The 16,467-nt window shown below is 44.2% G+C and overlaps 1 non-coding gene across 1 annotated transcript; it reads left to right on the forward strand.

The window, feature by feature from the left end:
• Nucleotides 1-4,050: 4,050 nt before the first annotated feature.
• LOC144714070 (small nucleolar RNA R71) lies at nucleotides 4,051-4,159 on the forward strand. The gene has a single exon (XR_013584230.1). It is a non-coding gene; the product is annotated as a small nucleolar RNA R71 (small nucleolar RNA).
• Nucleotides 4,160-16,467: the final 12,308 nt, after the last annotated feature.

Genomic DNA, 16,467 nt, shown 5'->3' on the forward strand with positions numbered 1-16,467 from the left:
ATTGCTTTTGGAGAGAGGGTAGAATTTTTGCAGAAATTTTCCTTGCATCTCATCCCATGAGTTAAAGGTGATTCCTAAATTACGATACCAAGAAAATGCTTTGTCTTTCAAAGTTAGAGGAAAATATTTCATTTTTAAAATTTCTGTAGAAATTCTTGGAACGTTTTGAGATGAACACCTAATATGGAAGTCATCAAGAAATTCTAAGGGATTTTGAGCAGGCAGTCCATTAAATTCAGGTAAGGAATGAATTAATGCATTGTCATATCGAAAGGAGATACCGTCACCGATGTTAAGATTTACATCAGTTTGACGTAGGCTTCCGGACGGAGTCGACCTGTCAAGCATGGTCCTTCTCCTTTCATGATGCTGATGAATCTCTTCAGCCATATTCTCCTGCTGAATTTCAGGTTCTGTAACTGTAGAATCTGGAGAGGTGTCTCTAATGTCCTTCTCTGCAGATTTTTCACAAGCTCCTGAACGTGTTACTACCATAAATCTTCAGCAAACGGTTAGAATAACAATAGGCTGAGGATTGTTAAGTCCTGCAGCTCTAGGAGAATCAACAAAAATGACTGTAGATTCAGGAGAATGACTGTAGATTTGCAAAAAATGACTGTAGATTCAGAGAATTGACTGTAGATTTAAAGAAAATAAAAATTCCTACTGTTATATCGTGCTCCCCGGCAGCGGCGCCAGTTGATAAGCTCAATTTTACTGTGATTTTTACTGGTTATTTAGCAAGATAATCGTGTGAGGTTGAGAGCTTATACAACAAAATTTATAACCTCACGGCTTAGGGAGAGTGAGGGTCAATCCTCAGGGAGCAGAGAAACAGCAGAAAATGTCTTCGGTTCACTTTGAATTATCAGATCAAAATGTTGAATTTCAGCAATGGAAAGAAATATCTACAGTCAATTCGATAATTCTTCCAAAGAGCTTGTACCACTCAGGATTACTCCGCAATATTAGAATCTGAGTTTAACCACAAGCAGAATCCTATAGTTTCAATTAAATAATGAAATGGGCTGCAACTACGGTCTAGTCAATTCATCAAACACCTAACAGGTGTTTGATTATGCACGACCAGAACCTGCAGCTCGCAGGGGGAAGCTGCACGAGCTCACAACTGCTTGCGGTGCAAGCAGCTGCGTGCACACAGAGTGGGCTCGTGGCTGCGCGACACAAGCTCGCGGCCACGGCCTCAAAAGCGCCCACCCGCATGCAACACGCTCGAACAAGTGTGTTGCACGTCCGCGCGGGTGTGCGGCAACACTTGCGGCGCAAGCGCACAAGCCCGTGCGACCAGCGGTTGCAGCTGCTGTGCACGAGCGCACAGCGGTGCCTGTGGCGTGCGCGCACAGGTGCCTGCCCCTTGCGCTGCACAGGAGCTCAAGCAAACTTTCGTTTATGCAGATAGGTTTCTGATAGGTGGAGTAGATTGATAGGAGCTTGAACAAAGGAATAAACAAACACAAACAAACACAAAAACTATGAACTGATATTCAAACTAACACAAAGCAACAACACAGATTGGGAAATGCTGAAGAACCTTTGATGATTCTCCAGCCCCAACTGAGATTGTCTGAAATGGGAAGAGTACACCACTGAATTGAAGAACTCACTCCAACCAAGGTCACTTCCTTGCGGCGAGGTGGAGGTCTTCGATCTTCAGATAATCTTCAGCTTGTTTCTCCTCCCAACTCCAATGCTCAGCAGCTCTTGGAGGGTGCAGAAATCCTCTTCTCCAAGCCCTTGTTTCCTTAGAGAAAATTCTGAACACCTAAACTCCTCTCTCAAGAGAGTATTTATAGGTTTCTCTTAAGTCATGCCCAGGGCATTTTCGTAATTTTGCCACTTGAATTTTTGCCCACTTCTCTTGATCCTCCTCTCTTCCTTGATCTTCTTAACCTGTTTCTGAATGTTCACTAGCCATAAAATGTTAAATATATTCCACTTGATTCAAAGAATCAAGTGGGGTTAGTGATTTCATAAAACAATACATATGCATGAACTTAGCATGAATTCACAAGATAATTCTAATGAATTTAAACTTAAGAACTTGATTATTTGATGACATATTTTAGAGTCATCACCATCCCAATGCTCCTTTATGCTCTCTCAATACCTTAAGAAAATCATTTTCTTGTGAAGGAGTAAGGGACGAGGAAATAATCACAGGTAAGGAATTTCTAGAATCTATAAATGCATATTTTAAAGATGATGGGAGAGGTTTAAGCTCTAAGTTCAAGTCTAGGGAGAGTGTAGGAGGCTCAGGTTCTACTCTTTCCTCGTTGGCATCATCTACTCTCAATAAAAACCCTCGAATAACATCGACATCATCCTCCTCTTCATCACAAAATTTTAACTCTTCGTTACTCCCTTTAGGACATTTCATCATCTTGGATATGTCTAATTTAACTCTTTCCTCTCCAACCTTAAATTCAACAGTCCCTTTTTCCCAATCCATGATTGTTCTAGCTGTCACCAAGAAGGGTCTTCCTAGAATGATAGGCGCTACACTTAGATCTCCCTTTACCTTTACCTCAGTTACAATAAAATCGACGGGGATCTCACAATTTTCAACGTTTATCATCACATCAGATAACCTACCCTCTGGTTGTCTAATTGTTCCATCAGCTAGCAATAGATCCATGCAGATTTCCTCTAATTCCCCAAAACCGTATTCCTCATATAAAACTTTTGGAATAATACTAATACTAGCTCCTGTATCTAATAATACTCTAGTAAAAATCTTTCCTCCAATTTCACATGTAATAAAAGGAGCTCCTAGATCTTTCTTTTTAATGGGAACAGAGTTTAAGATACTAGAGGCATTTTCAGAAAGCTTAACTACCTCCTTGGTTTTCCTCGATGTGCATGAATCCTTTAAATATTTCTTTAAAGAAGGTGCACATTTAATCATATCCTCTACGGCTATTGACATAGTGGCTTTCTTGAAATTCTCTACGAGTCTATACTCATAATCAGGAGAAGACTTAAGGGGTTTTAAGGCCGAAGGATAAGGAATGGGAGGGGTGTAGGTTGAAGGTAGGGGTTCCACACTAGGTGATGGAGCCTCTCCTTCTCTTAGGTTATTTTCCTCCAATTTTGTTTTTTCCTTGCCTCGGTGAGGATCTTGAAGTTCCTTGCCATTTTTCAAATTTGAAATGGCTTGAATTTCTTCAAGATCTTCCTCATTTTCATGATATAGGGTTTCCTCTTGTAAATGACATAAATTTTTGGGATTAATGGAAGGTTGAGTTGGAAATCGACCTGAGTGGGAGTTGGATTCAACTCCCTTACCTCCATGGTCAGCTGTTCTTTGCTTCAAGCTCTCCAATAGCTGTCTGGTCTGCTCTTGCGCATCCATCATCATTTTTGTCTGTGTTTCCATCATGGCTTGCATGCGCATCTCCATTTCTTCCCGTAGCCTTCGATTCTGCTGCTCTATCATGAGAGAGATTACAGGTGTTAGAGTGGACAAATCTTGTACCTGGTTTTGTGGAGCTGCTTGATAAGACTGTTGTGGTGGGGTCTGGAATTGGACTCGTTGCTGGAAAGGGGCCTTGGTTCCTTGGGAGTAGATTCCTTAGTTGTTGCAGATGGTCCTCTTTGGTCCTCCCCAAGGCTGTTGGTTGTGGTTCAACAAATGAACCTCCTCCTCTCCAAGTCGGCATGCTCCATCCTCATGATCTCTGCTTGAACATATAGAACAAATCTGTGCTTTCACAAGGGGTGAGTTAGGGAGAAAAGCATTCTTTAGAGTGGAAGTCAATTCTTCAAGTTTCTTGTTGGTTTCTCTTATCCCTGCATGAAGATCAGCTTCCTTTGAAGTTACTTGCAGCACTCCTCGTTTTGGGTTGGCATTTCTTCCATTTTGACTTGCTCCTATTTCCTGTAGGTCAGTTTCAGCCACCCTTTCCAAAAGATCAAAGACTTCATCCTCATAAGCCATATAGAACGAGCCACCAGCTATTTGATTCACTTTACTTTTAAAAATATGAGGAAGTGATTCATAAAAAAATTTCAGCTAGCTGACATTTTTCTATTCCATGGTGAGGGCATTTTCAGATTAATTCATTGAACCTTTCCCATGATTCACTAAATGCTTCATGATCATGGGGATAAAATTTCTAAATTTCTTTTCTATAAAAATTAGTTTTGGAAAGGGGATAAAATTTATGTAGAAATTTATTCTGCATTTCTTCCCATGAGTTAAATGTTATGCCTAAATTTCTATACCATGCGAAAGCCTTATCTTTCAAAGTAAGCGGAAAATATTTCATTTTTAAAGCTTCAGTAGTTAAACCAGGAATATTTTGAGAGGAACATCGAATATGGAAATCATCAAGAAATTCTAAGGGGTTTTGAGAAGAATGACCAGTAAATTCAGGGAGAGAGTTCAGTAGGGCATTGTCATACCTAAACATAACCCCCTCACCTACATTGATGTTGATGCCGGTTTGCGGTAGACTTCCTGATGGAGTAGATCTATCCAGCATCGTCCTTCTCCTCCCTTGTGGTGGCTGACCATCTTCTGCCATATTGACTTCTTCTTTATCTTGAGCTGTAAGTGTTGCTGGAAGAGCAGGATATTGAGTGTCTAGATCTTCCTCAATACTAGTCCCAGCCTTAGACCTTGTTAAGACCATCAATCTCCAAAAAAGTAGTTAGAAGTACCGTTTGTTGAGGGTTAGCTGCCCTCAACTTTGGAAAAAGAGGAAAAAATACAAATTCACTAAAAACAATCACCGCGCTCCCCGGCACCGGCGCGAGTTGATAATTCAGATTTTGGGGTAATTAGTGATGAGCTAACTTCACTAATTAGTGTCTTTGGTTTATCCAAATTAAAACAGCAAAAATTTATAATAACCTTACTAGCGTAGGGAGAGTAAGGGTCGATCCACAGGGAGCAAGGGTTTTGTGCTTTAGTTTTGTACTTTTTAATAATTTTAGAGGTAGGTTTACTACATATGAAGATAAATAACTAATTAAATAAAAATATATAACAAAGAAAAATAAAATATTATTATAATATTATAATAATATTAATAGGCAGAAAATAAATTTTGGGTATTTTTTAGGAGTATTTGAAAGCTAAAACAACATAGGAAATGAAACAGTTTGGCGCTCTGGACTTAGTCAAAATTTGGCTAAGTCCGGATGCCAAATGGGGAAGGTTCCTTGGTGGAGGAGAGAGAAACAAATGGACTGTACTAAAATCACTCTAGAATGAGTTCTAGAACAAATTTTAGAGCATGGTTCGATGCCCTGGAACCGTCTGGATATTGGCTAGCTGATCCAAGACTAACCAAAAGACAAAAGACAAACAAAAAAGAATGAAAAAGGAGAAATAAGAAGGTAACCTCTTTGTCACACCCGCTAAGGTCCAAGGGACTTCTTCTTCTCCTTTCCACCTGCTTCTTCAGCCCTGGATGCTTCCTGCTCAGCCTGGCACTCACTGAGGTGAATGGATCTATGACTCAATTGCACTTAAGCCACCAAACATTACTTTGGATTGAATCACAATATGAATTTTACAATAGGGTGAAGGGGTTTATATAGGGAGAGAGAGCAAAGGAGAGCCATTGGATTTTTAATACAATGGATGGCCAGATCTTCTTTTCAGGGTCATGATCCACGTCCATTATGGTCCTCCAATCAGCATTGAGACCTTTGAAATACCCCCTGGACATTCAAGGCTTCTTTCCTTAATTAGCATTGAAGGTGCTATCTTTAAGTCTCCACCCTTGGATGTTTTGTGGATTGAATGGCTGGATCTTCTTCTCTGGCTTGGATCCACGTCCAAGGTTTTCCTCCAATCATCATTTAAGCCCCTGAAATATTCATAAATAATCATGACTGGACCTTCCCCTTGCCCTCCTTTCTTTGGCCCAACATGCCTCTCATAGTGGGTTTAGTGGAGCTGCCTTAGTGGGCCTTTACACTAGAGCCAATTGTCTTGCTTTGGGCCTTCTTTCTTGGCCCAGGGTTGTGGCTGAGCCTGCTCCTCTGGTCCAAATAGCTTCCTCTTCATTTAATTATCCCCTTTATTCATGGAAATGTCACCTAATTCCTGCATCTTCCACATAAACTAAGAAGAGAGTGAGATTCATTCCACTCAATGAGGGCGCAAACGGTAAGTAGGATGACTGTGGTATATGAGGTGGGTAGGGGTTCGGCCTCCTTGGTGGCGCTCGAGATGGTGCTAGAGGCTCCTGGTATTGGCCAAGTGCGGGTACGTGCGTCGACCCGTAATAGTGCGGGTGGGCAGAACTACCACCATATGTGGCTGCCTCCGGGCGACGAGTAGTGCGGTGATACCGTGGAGAGTTCGGTACCGGTATCTGATTAGGGTTGTTGGCCATCTCGTGAGGATGCCCCCGGTCATCATGATGCCGAGAACTCTGGTTCTCATGCGGGCAGTAGTTCCTATCCGGTGGATAGGAACGGTCGTCGTAGTAATAGTGTGCAGGATACTCATTCCGAGGGGTGGGAGTTTTTCGCCGTTCTCCGTAGTAGTGCTCCCAGTCTTCTCGTAGGTGGTAGCAAGGTGGAGGCGCCTCAAGATCCCGGGGTCGTCCATGGTAGTAATGAGGATGTACATCCCCATGATAACCTACATGAGAGAGTACCTCCTCTCGGAGTGGATAACTCGCATCGTGATAGTACGGAGGACTATCTCGGGATTGACATCTATAGCTTTCAGGTTGGCTGTATTGGTCCGATCGATCCTCGTAGTAAACATCTCGGTGAGGTATCGGTTGATAGGGTGGCCGCTCCTCTGGGTATCCGTTGGGATGAGGTCGTCTCGGTGGCAACGGGGAGTGTGCTGGATAAGCACGCACCCGGTGAGGGGAATATGCCGTGGGCCTCCTTGGTCGAGACAAATTGTCGGGGGTATAATCCCAACTGGGGGGGCGGTCATAATCCACTGTGTATCTCGGCGCCACTCGAGGTGGTGCCGGGGCCTCCTCGTATGGGTCCCGGGCATGAGTGGGTGCAGCGCGATAGTGTGGCCGGTAAGCGGAACTGTCGCCATAAGTGGCGACGTCCGATCGACGTGCGACAGGTGGTGACCGTGGGCTACCCGGGCGGGAAGAATAGTGCGATGCATCTCACACCGGTATGCTGTTGGGGTTGAGCACCCCGTCCTCTGGGTAGTCCTGACGCCAAGAACCTCTAGTCTCGGGTGGATAGTAGTTCCTATCCGGACGATAGGAACGGTCGTCATAGTAGCGGGGTGCTGGCCTATCCTCCCGTGGTGGGGGTCTCCGCCTGTCTTTGCGGTCGTACTCCCGTGGCGGGGATCCTCGTCGGTCGTCGCGGTGATACTCTCGAGGAGGGGATCGTCGGCGGTCATCACGGTCATACTCCCATTCGTCAGCTCGTTGGTATCGAGGAGGTGGGACCTCGGGGCCTCGAGGTCGGTACTCCGGGGCAGAATGCTCCTGCATGGGAGCTTTTCCCGGTCGTCGGGAAACATCTCGAGCCAAGGGCTCGTCATAGGCCTCGTCTACCGGTGCCCTACGAGTAGGGATGGCGGTAGAAGATCTCCGGTATTCGGATGCTTGAGGTGATCCTGTATGAACCATCCTATGGTCAACCATTCATGGCCTAAAAAATGCCTAGGGGTATGCGCGTGATGGATGCAATGTTATGACGTGTAAAATGCCGATGAACCAATAGGATGTGCACAATATGATGTAAATGATTTTCAAAATAATGACGTGCACAATCCAATAAAATTTCTTTAGTGATATGCTACTGACCGTGTTAAGCGAAAGCTAACACGACCGGCTCTGATACCAATATGATGTGATACGACGACGGCCGGGATCGTTCGGCGTGTTTCACGTCACAGGGTTATGATGCGAATGTATGGGATGTAAGCCGAATGATGAGAAAATACGAATGAGCAGATAAGGACTTGACGGATAGCGACGTCGGCCGTACCGATCAATGAGAGACGAGGGAATCTAAGATCAAACTCCCAATGACCCGCTGGACCTACTAGACGTCTACTAAGTGAGGGGCATCTAACAGCCCTGGAGCGTTAGGCGTCCAAGTCGGATGACAGTCCGTCTACCACAAGAATCCCTATGCTCGACAAGGTGGCTAGTCCTATCCGATGATGTTCGAGAATATCACGGTAGCGGACGCGATAGGGGAAGACGAGACTGTCGAAGATAATAATACTGGAGTTTATAGAGGGGAGACGAGACTGACCTTTGTATCGCTTAGTCCAAGGCGTCCAAGTCGTCGAGCGAATGCTTAGTGTCGGGTCGTGCGGACGAGTGTCGTTGGCGAGGACAAAACCGGGTGCGGACGGTGCGGTCGTAACTACCAGCAGAGAGCTGAGTCCACGGGTGGCGTGCAACAAAAGTCGGAGCAGAGGGCGCACAAGGCGCGCGCTTGGCTGGCGCACGGCATAGTCGTGTGGGCGGGCAAGACAGCGAACCAAGTATCGTGGGAATAGTCGTGGGGGTGGGGCAGAAAACCAAGTAATCGGTTATGGCGTAGAGGGTGGGAATCAAGAAATCAAGAAAGATGAGGGCGAAGGGGAGAACAAAGGGGAATCAAGGAGATATGGTGAGATCAAGAAATCAAGAATTCAAGAAATCAAGAAATCAAGAAATCAAGGGGAAAGAAAGTGGGCGATCAAGAAAGGCAAGAGGATGCGGTTGGGGATCAAGAAACGATGGGGAAAGGAGGGTGGGCGATCAAGAAAGGCAAGACGAGGCGGTTGGGAATCAAGAAACGATGGGAGAAAGGAGGGTAGGCGATCAAGAAAGGCAAGACGAGGCGGTTGGGAATCAAGAAACAATAGGGAAAGGGGGGTGGGCGATCAAGAAAGGCAAGACGAGGCGGTTGGGAATCAAGAAACGATGGGGAAAGGGGGGGGGCGATCAAGAAAGGCAAGAGGAGGCGGTTGGGAATCAAGAAACGATGGGGAAAGGAGGGTGGGCGATCAAGAAAGGCAAGATGAGGCGGTTGGGAATCAAGAAACGATGGGAAAAAGGAGGGTAGGCGATCAAGAAAGGCAAGACGAGGTGGTTGGGAATCAAGAAACGATGGGGAAAGGGGGGTGGGCGATCAAGAAAGGCAAGACTAGGCGGTTGGGAATCAAGAAACGATGGGGAAAGGGGGGGGCGATCAAGAAAGGCAAGACGATGCGGTTGGGAATCAAGAAACGATGGGGAAAGGAGGGTGGGCGATCAAGAAAGGCAAGACGAGGCGGCTGGGAATCAAGAAACGATGGGGAAAGGGGGGTGGGCGATCAAGAAATGGTGGAAGGGTGGAAAAAAGGTACCAAGAAATGGCTTTCTTGAACTGTAACAACCAAGAACCCTCCAAGAAAGTGGAGTTCTTGACGGATCTGGGGTGTGCTCCCTCGGCGGAGCAGATTTCCCAGGTTGATGACGTGTCGGCGACGCTTCTTGAATCTCCCAAGACCCCCGGAGTAATCTCGATGAAGGCCTCTTTCGATTCTTGATGGCGGCGACTTCTTGAAACTCTTTCCTCGCACCGGAGTGATCTCGACGGCGCGCTTTAACACGTCTCCCTCGGAGCGATCTCGATGGGAGAGACGTGGGCTCTACCCACGGAGTGATCTCGACGTGGGGTGGGGCTAGCCAAACCCCCTACACTACTCTCTACGATAGGGGGAGACAAATTGTGAATACACTTTTCAACAATGACTCCAAGGTGTTCCTTGGGCATGGCATCCCCTTATATAGTGAGGATGGGTGCCAAGTGAATGTAGGAGAGGACGAACCATCGCAAGACGTGGTTCGGCCTCTCCTTACAAATTCAAAATACAAACATAAAAAGTAAAAATGACGAGGACGGGGCCCAACAACATTGGCCTAGTCCACGAATCCAAAAATACAAACACACATGAAAATGAGCATAAGTAAAAAGATAAAAGTTCTTACGCGGGGTACTTAAACCCCGGGTGGCGAGCGTCGGCGCGAGCTGCTCGGCGTGGCTGACGACATCCCATCGCGTCATCCTCGAGATGGTTCTTCGTCATCGTGGCGTCGTCCTTGAGATGGTCCTCCATCAATCGCTATCTCTATCCCTATCTCTATTCCTATCTCTATCTCTATCTCTATCTCTATCTCTATCTCTATCTCTATCTCTATCTCTATCTCTATCTCTATCTCTATCTCTATCTATATCCGTATCTCTATATCTATCACTATCTCTATCTCTATCCCTATCTCTATCTCTATCTCTATCTCTGTCTCTATCTCTATCTCTATCCTTATCTCTATGTCTAGCTCTATCCCTATCCCTATCTCTATCTCCATCTCTATCTCTATTGCTATCTCTATCTCTATCTCTATCTCTATCTCTATCTCTATCTCTATCCCTATCCCTATCTCTGTCTCTATTTCTATGTCTATCTCTATCTATATCTCTATCTCTATCTCGATCTCTCTCTTTGTTTCTATCTCTATCTCTATCTCTATCTCTATCTCTTTCTCTTTCTATATCTCTATCTCTATCTCTATATCTCTCTCTATCTCTATCTGTATCTGTATCTCTATCTCTATGTCTACGTCTATCTCTATCTACATCTCTATTGCTATTTCTATCTCTATCCCTATCCCTATCACTGGCTCTATCTCAAAGTCTATCTCTATCTCTATCTATATCTCTATCTCTATCTCTAGCTCTATCTCGATCTCTATCTATATCTCTACTTCTATCTTTATCTCTATCTCTATCTCTATCTCTATCTCTATATCTATCTATATCTCTATCTCTTGCTGTATCTCTAGCTCTTTTGCTCTTTCTATCCCTATCTCTTTCTCTATCGCTATCTCTATCTCGATCTCTATCCGTATCACTATATTTATCCTATCTCTTTCTTTATCTCTATCTCTATCTCTATCTCTACCGCTATGTCTAACTCTATCTCTTTCTCTATTTCTGTCTCTCTCTTCATCTCGATCTCTATCTCTATCTCTATCTTTATCTTTATCTCTATGTCTAACTCTATGTCCATCATGATCTCTCTCTCTATCTCTACGTGTAAATCTATCTCTATCTCTATCTGTATCTTTATCTCTATCTCTATCTCTATCTCTATCTCTATCTCTCTCTTTATCTCTATAGCTACCTCAAGCTCTATCTCTATCGCTATCTGTATGTCTATCTTTATCTCTATCTCTCTCTTTATCTCTATGTCTAACTCTGTCGCTATCTCTATCTCTCTCCCTTTCTCTATCTGTATATCTATCTCTATATCTATGTCTTCCTCTATATGTATTACTATCTCTATCTCTATCTTTATCTCTATCTTTTTCTTTATCCCTATCTCTATCTCTATCTCTATCGCTATATCTAGCCCTATCTTTATCTGTCACTCTATATCTATAGCTATCTTTGTCTCTATCTCTATCTCTATCTCTATCTCTATCTCTACATTTATCTGTAGATCTATCTCTATCTCTATCTCTATCTCTATATCTATCTCCATCTGTATCTGTAGCATTATTTCTATTTCTCTCTCCATCTCTATCTGTATCTCAATCCCTATATCTATCTCTATCTCTATCGCTACCTCTATCTCTATATCTATTTCTGTGTCTATGTCTATCTCTATCTTTATCTCTATCTCTCTCGTTATCTGTGTCTTTAGCTCTATCTCTATCGCTAACTATTTATCTATCTCTATCTCTATTTATACCTTTGTCACTATCTCTATCTCTATCTCTCTCTCTCTCTATCTCTATCTGTATCTCTATTTTTATCTCCATCTCTCTCTATATATCTATGTTTATTATCTATCATTTTGCTTGCTCTCTATCTCGATATCTATATCTATCTCTATATTTATCTCTATCGCTATCTCTATATCTATCTCTGTCTCTATCTTAATTATCTATCGTTTTCTATATCTGTATCCTTAGGTCTATCTCTATATGCATGATGTAATACGACGTCGGCCGGGATCGATCGGCTCATATTACGTCACAGGAATTATGATGCGAGGATGTGAGATGTAATTCATTGCACGGGAAAATAGCGGATGAGCTGTAGAGGGAATCGGCGGATAACGGTGTCGGCCGTGCCGGTCAATGAGAGAAGAATGATCCCTAGATCAAACTCCCAATGACCCACGAAATCAACTAGATGTCTAGACAATGAGAGGCGTATGACGACCCTGGAGTGTTCGGCGTCTAGGCCAAAGAATATCCGTCAACCTCAAGAATTCCTACACTCAACGACGGTGGCTATCCTATCCGTGAATTGTAATGAAAATAATGGCAGAGGACGCGATAGCGGAAGACGAGACTGGAAAAGATAATAATGCTGGTAAACGGAGGGGAGATGAGACTAACCTTAAGTCCGCTAATCCATGGCGTCAAACCTCGTTCTAACAGGTGATGTGGTGTAGATGGTAACGTGTCGGTCGACGACTCTGGCGAGATCGCTTGGACGTCGGACCGATGAGCACAGGAGGTGATCAAGTCAACCGACCTTGGGACCACGGCTAAGGAAATGGCAGCAGACGGGCATGCGCGGAGGTGTTTCGTGTGCGCGCGCACGGGCTGGCGCGAGGAGCACGACACGCGCACTGGCGAGCGCGCACCACGCGTGGTCGCGAGCGGGCGGCGGACGCTTGCAGCGGCGGGCGGAGAGGCGCGCGGGAGGGGTACCCTCTCGCGCGGACGCCGGGCGATGAACAGTGGAAGGGTGATCGAGCGGGAGGCGAGGGCGAGGGGCCAAGAATCGAGAGGAAAGAAGTGTGGGAGAATCGAGGGTTCAAGAATGGTAATGGGGAAGGGTCAAGAATGAGATGGGGAAAGGACCAAGAACGAGATGGGACGGATCAAGAACGAGATGGAAGGATCAAGAACGAGATGGGGAGGGTCAAGAACGAGATGGGAAGGATCAAGAATGAGATGGGGGGTGCAAGAACGTGAAGGGACGGATCAAGAACGAGATGGGTAGGTTCAAGAACGTGATGGGAAGGATCAAGAACGAGATGGGGAGGGTTCAAGAACGTGGAGGGGCGGATCAAGAAGGAGATGGGGGGGGGTCAAGAACGTGAAGGGACGGATCAAGATCGAGATGGATAGGTTCAAGAACGTGATGGGAAGGACCAAGAACGAGATGGGGAGGGTTCAAGAACGTGGAGGGGCGGATCAAGAACGAGATGGGGGGGGGTTCAAGAACGTGAAGGGACGGATCAAGATCGAGATGGGTAGGTTCAAGAACGTGATGGGAAGGATCAAGAACGAGATGGGGAGGGTTCAAGAACGTGGAGGGGCGGATCAAGAATGAGATGGGGGGGGTTCAAGAACGTGAAGGGACGGATCAAGAAGTTCAAGAAAATGGGTGGGGCGTGGCGGAATCAAGAAACGGGGCAAGGGGAAGGAATCAAGAAAACTTGGGGGAGGGGAAAGAGGGGAAATTCAAGAAATGTGGGAGGGTGTTCAAGAACGGCGGTGGGGTGGATCAAGAACGAAGACAAAGCGGGGGTATGGATCAGGAATGGTGGAAGGGTGGAAAAAAGGTACCAAGAAATGGCTTTCTTGAACTGTAACAACCAAGAACCCTCCAAGAAAGTGGAGTTCTTGACGGATCTGGGGTGTGCTCCCTCGGCGGAGCAGATTTCCCAGGTTGATGACGTGTCGGCGACACTTCTTGAATCTCCCAAGACCCCCGGAGTAATCTCGATGAAGGCCTCTTTCGATTCTTGATGGCGGCGACTTCTTGAAACTCTTTCCTCGCACCGGAGTGATCTCGACGGCGCACTTTAACACGTCTCCCTCGGAGCGATCTCGATGGGAGAGACGTGGGCTCTACCCACGGAGTGATCTCGACGTGGGGTGGGGCTAGCCAAACCCCCTACACTACTCTCTACGATAGGGGGAGACAAATTGTGAATACACTTTTCAACAATGACTCCAAGGTGTTCCTTGGGCATGGCATCCCCTTATATAGTGAGGATGGGTGCCAAGTGAATGTAGGAGAGGACGAACCATCGCAAGACGTGGTTCGGCCTCTCCTTACAAATTCAAAATACAAACATAAAAAGTAAAAATGACGAGGACGGGGCCCAACAACATTGGCCTAGTCCACGAATCCAAAAATACAAACACACATGAAAATGAGCATAAGTAAAAGATAAAAGTTCTTACGCGGGTACTTAAACCCGGGTGGCGAGCGTCGGCGCGAGCTGCTCGGCGTGGCTGACGACATCCCATCGCGTCATCCTCGAGATGGTTCTTCGTCATCGTGGCGTCGTCCTTGAGATGGTCCTCCATCAATCGCTATCTCTATCCCTATCTCTATTCCTATCTCTATCTCTATCTCTATCTCTATCTCTATCTCTATCTCTATCTCTATCTCTATCTCTATCTATATCCGTATCTCTATATCTATCACTATCTCTATCTCTATCCCTATCTCTATCTCTATCTCTATCTCTGTCTCTATCTCTATCTCTATCCTTATCTCTATGTCTAGCTCTATCCCTATCCCTATCTCTATCTCCATCTCTATCTCTATTGCTATCTCTATCTCTATCTCTATCTCTATCTCTATCTCTATCCCTATCCCTATCTCTGTCTCTATTTCTATGTCTATCTCTATCTATATCTCTATCTCTATCTCGATCTCTCTCTTTGTTTCTATCTCTATCTCTATCTCTATCTCTATCTCTTTCTCTTTCTATATCTCTATCTCTATCTCTATATCTCTCTCTATCTCTATCTGTATCTGTATCTCTATCTCTATGTCTACGTCTATCTCTATCTACATCTCTATTGCTATTTCTATCTCTATCCCTATCCCTATCACTGGCTCTATCTCAAAGTCTATCTCTATCTCTATCTATATCTCTATCTCTATCTCTAGCTCTATCTCGATCTCTATCTATATCTCTACTTCTATCTTTATCTCTATCTCTATCTCTATCTCTATCTCTATATCTATCTATATCTCTATCTCTTGCTGTATCTCTAGCTCTTTTGCTCTTTCTATCCCTATCTCTTTCTCTATCGCTATCTCTATCTCGATCTCTATCCGTATCACTATATTTATCCTATCTCTTTCTTTATCTCTATCTCTATCTCTATCTCTACCGCTATGTCTAACTCTATCTCTTTCTCTATTTCTGTCTCTCTCTTCATCTCGATCTCTATCTCTATCTCTATCTTTATCTTTATCTCTATGTCTAACTCTATGTCCATCATGATCTCTCTCTCTATCTCTACGTGTAAATCTATCTCTATCTCTATCTGTATCTTTATCTCTATCTCTATCTCTATCTCTATCTCTATCTCTCTCTTTATCTCTATAGCTACCTCAAGCTCTATCTCTATCGCTATCTGTATGTCTATCTTTATCTCTATCTCTCTCTTTATCTCTATGTCTAACTCTGTCGCTATCTCTATCTCTCTCCCTTTCTCTATCTGTATATCTATCTCTATATCTATGTCTTCCTCTATATGTATTACTATCTCTATCTCTATCTTTATCTCTATCTTTTTCTTTATCCCTATCTCTATCTCTATCTCTATCGCTATATCTAGCCCTATCTTTATCTGTCACTCTATATCTATAGCTATCTTTGTCTCTATCTCTATCTCTATCTCTATCTCTATCTCTACATTTATCTGTAGATCTATCTCTATCTCTATCTCTATCTCTATATCTATCTCCATCTGTATCTGTAGCATTATTTCTATTTCTCTCTCCATCTCTATCTGTATCTCAATCCCTATATCTATCTCTATCTCTATCGCTACCTCTATCTCTATATCTATTTCTGTGTCTATGTCTATCTCTATCTTTATCTCTATCTCTCTCGCAATCTGTGTCTTTAGCTCTATCTCTATCGCTAACTATTTATCTATCTCTATCTCTATTTATACCTTTGTCACTATCTCTATCTCTATCTCTCTCTCTCTCTATCTCTATCTGTATCTCTATTTTTATCTCCATCTCTCTCTATATATCTATGTTTATTATCTATCATTTTGCTTGCTCTCTATCTCGATATCTATATCTATCTCTATATTTATCTCTATCGCTATCTCTATATCTATCTCTGTCTCTATCTTAATTATCTATCGTTTTCTATATCTGTATCCTTAGGTCTATCTCTATATGCATGATGTAATACGACGTCGGCCGGGATCGATCGGCTCATATTACGTCACAGGAATTATGATGCGAGGATGTGAGATGTAATTCATTGCACGGGAAAATAGCGGATGAGCTGTAGAGGGAATCGGCGGATAACGGTGTCGGCCGTGCCGGTCAATGAGAGAAGAATGATCCCTAGATCAAACTCCCAATGACCCACGAAATCAACTAGATGTCTAGACAATGAGAGGCGTATGACGACCCTGGAGTGTTCGGCGTCTAGGCCAAAGAATATCCGTCAACCTCAAGAATTCCTACACTCAACGACGGTGGCTATCCTATCCGTGAATT

This window comes from Wolffia australiana, chromosome 16 (genome assembly GCF_029677425.1).
Source record: "Wolffia australiana isolate 7733 chromosome 16, ASM2967742v1".
Lineage (NCBI taxonomy): Eukaryota > Viridiplantae > Streptophyta > Magnoliopsida > Alismatales > Araceae > Wolffia > Wolffia australiana.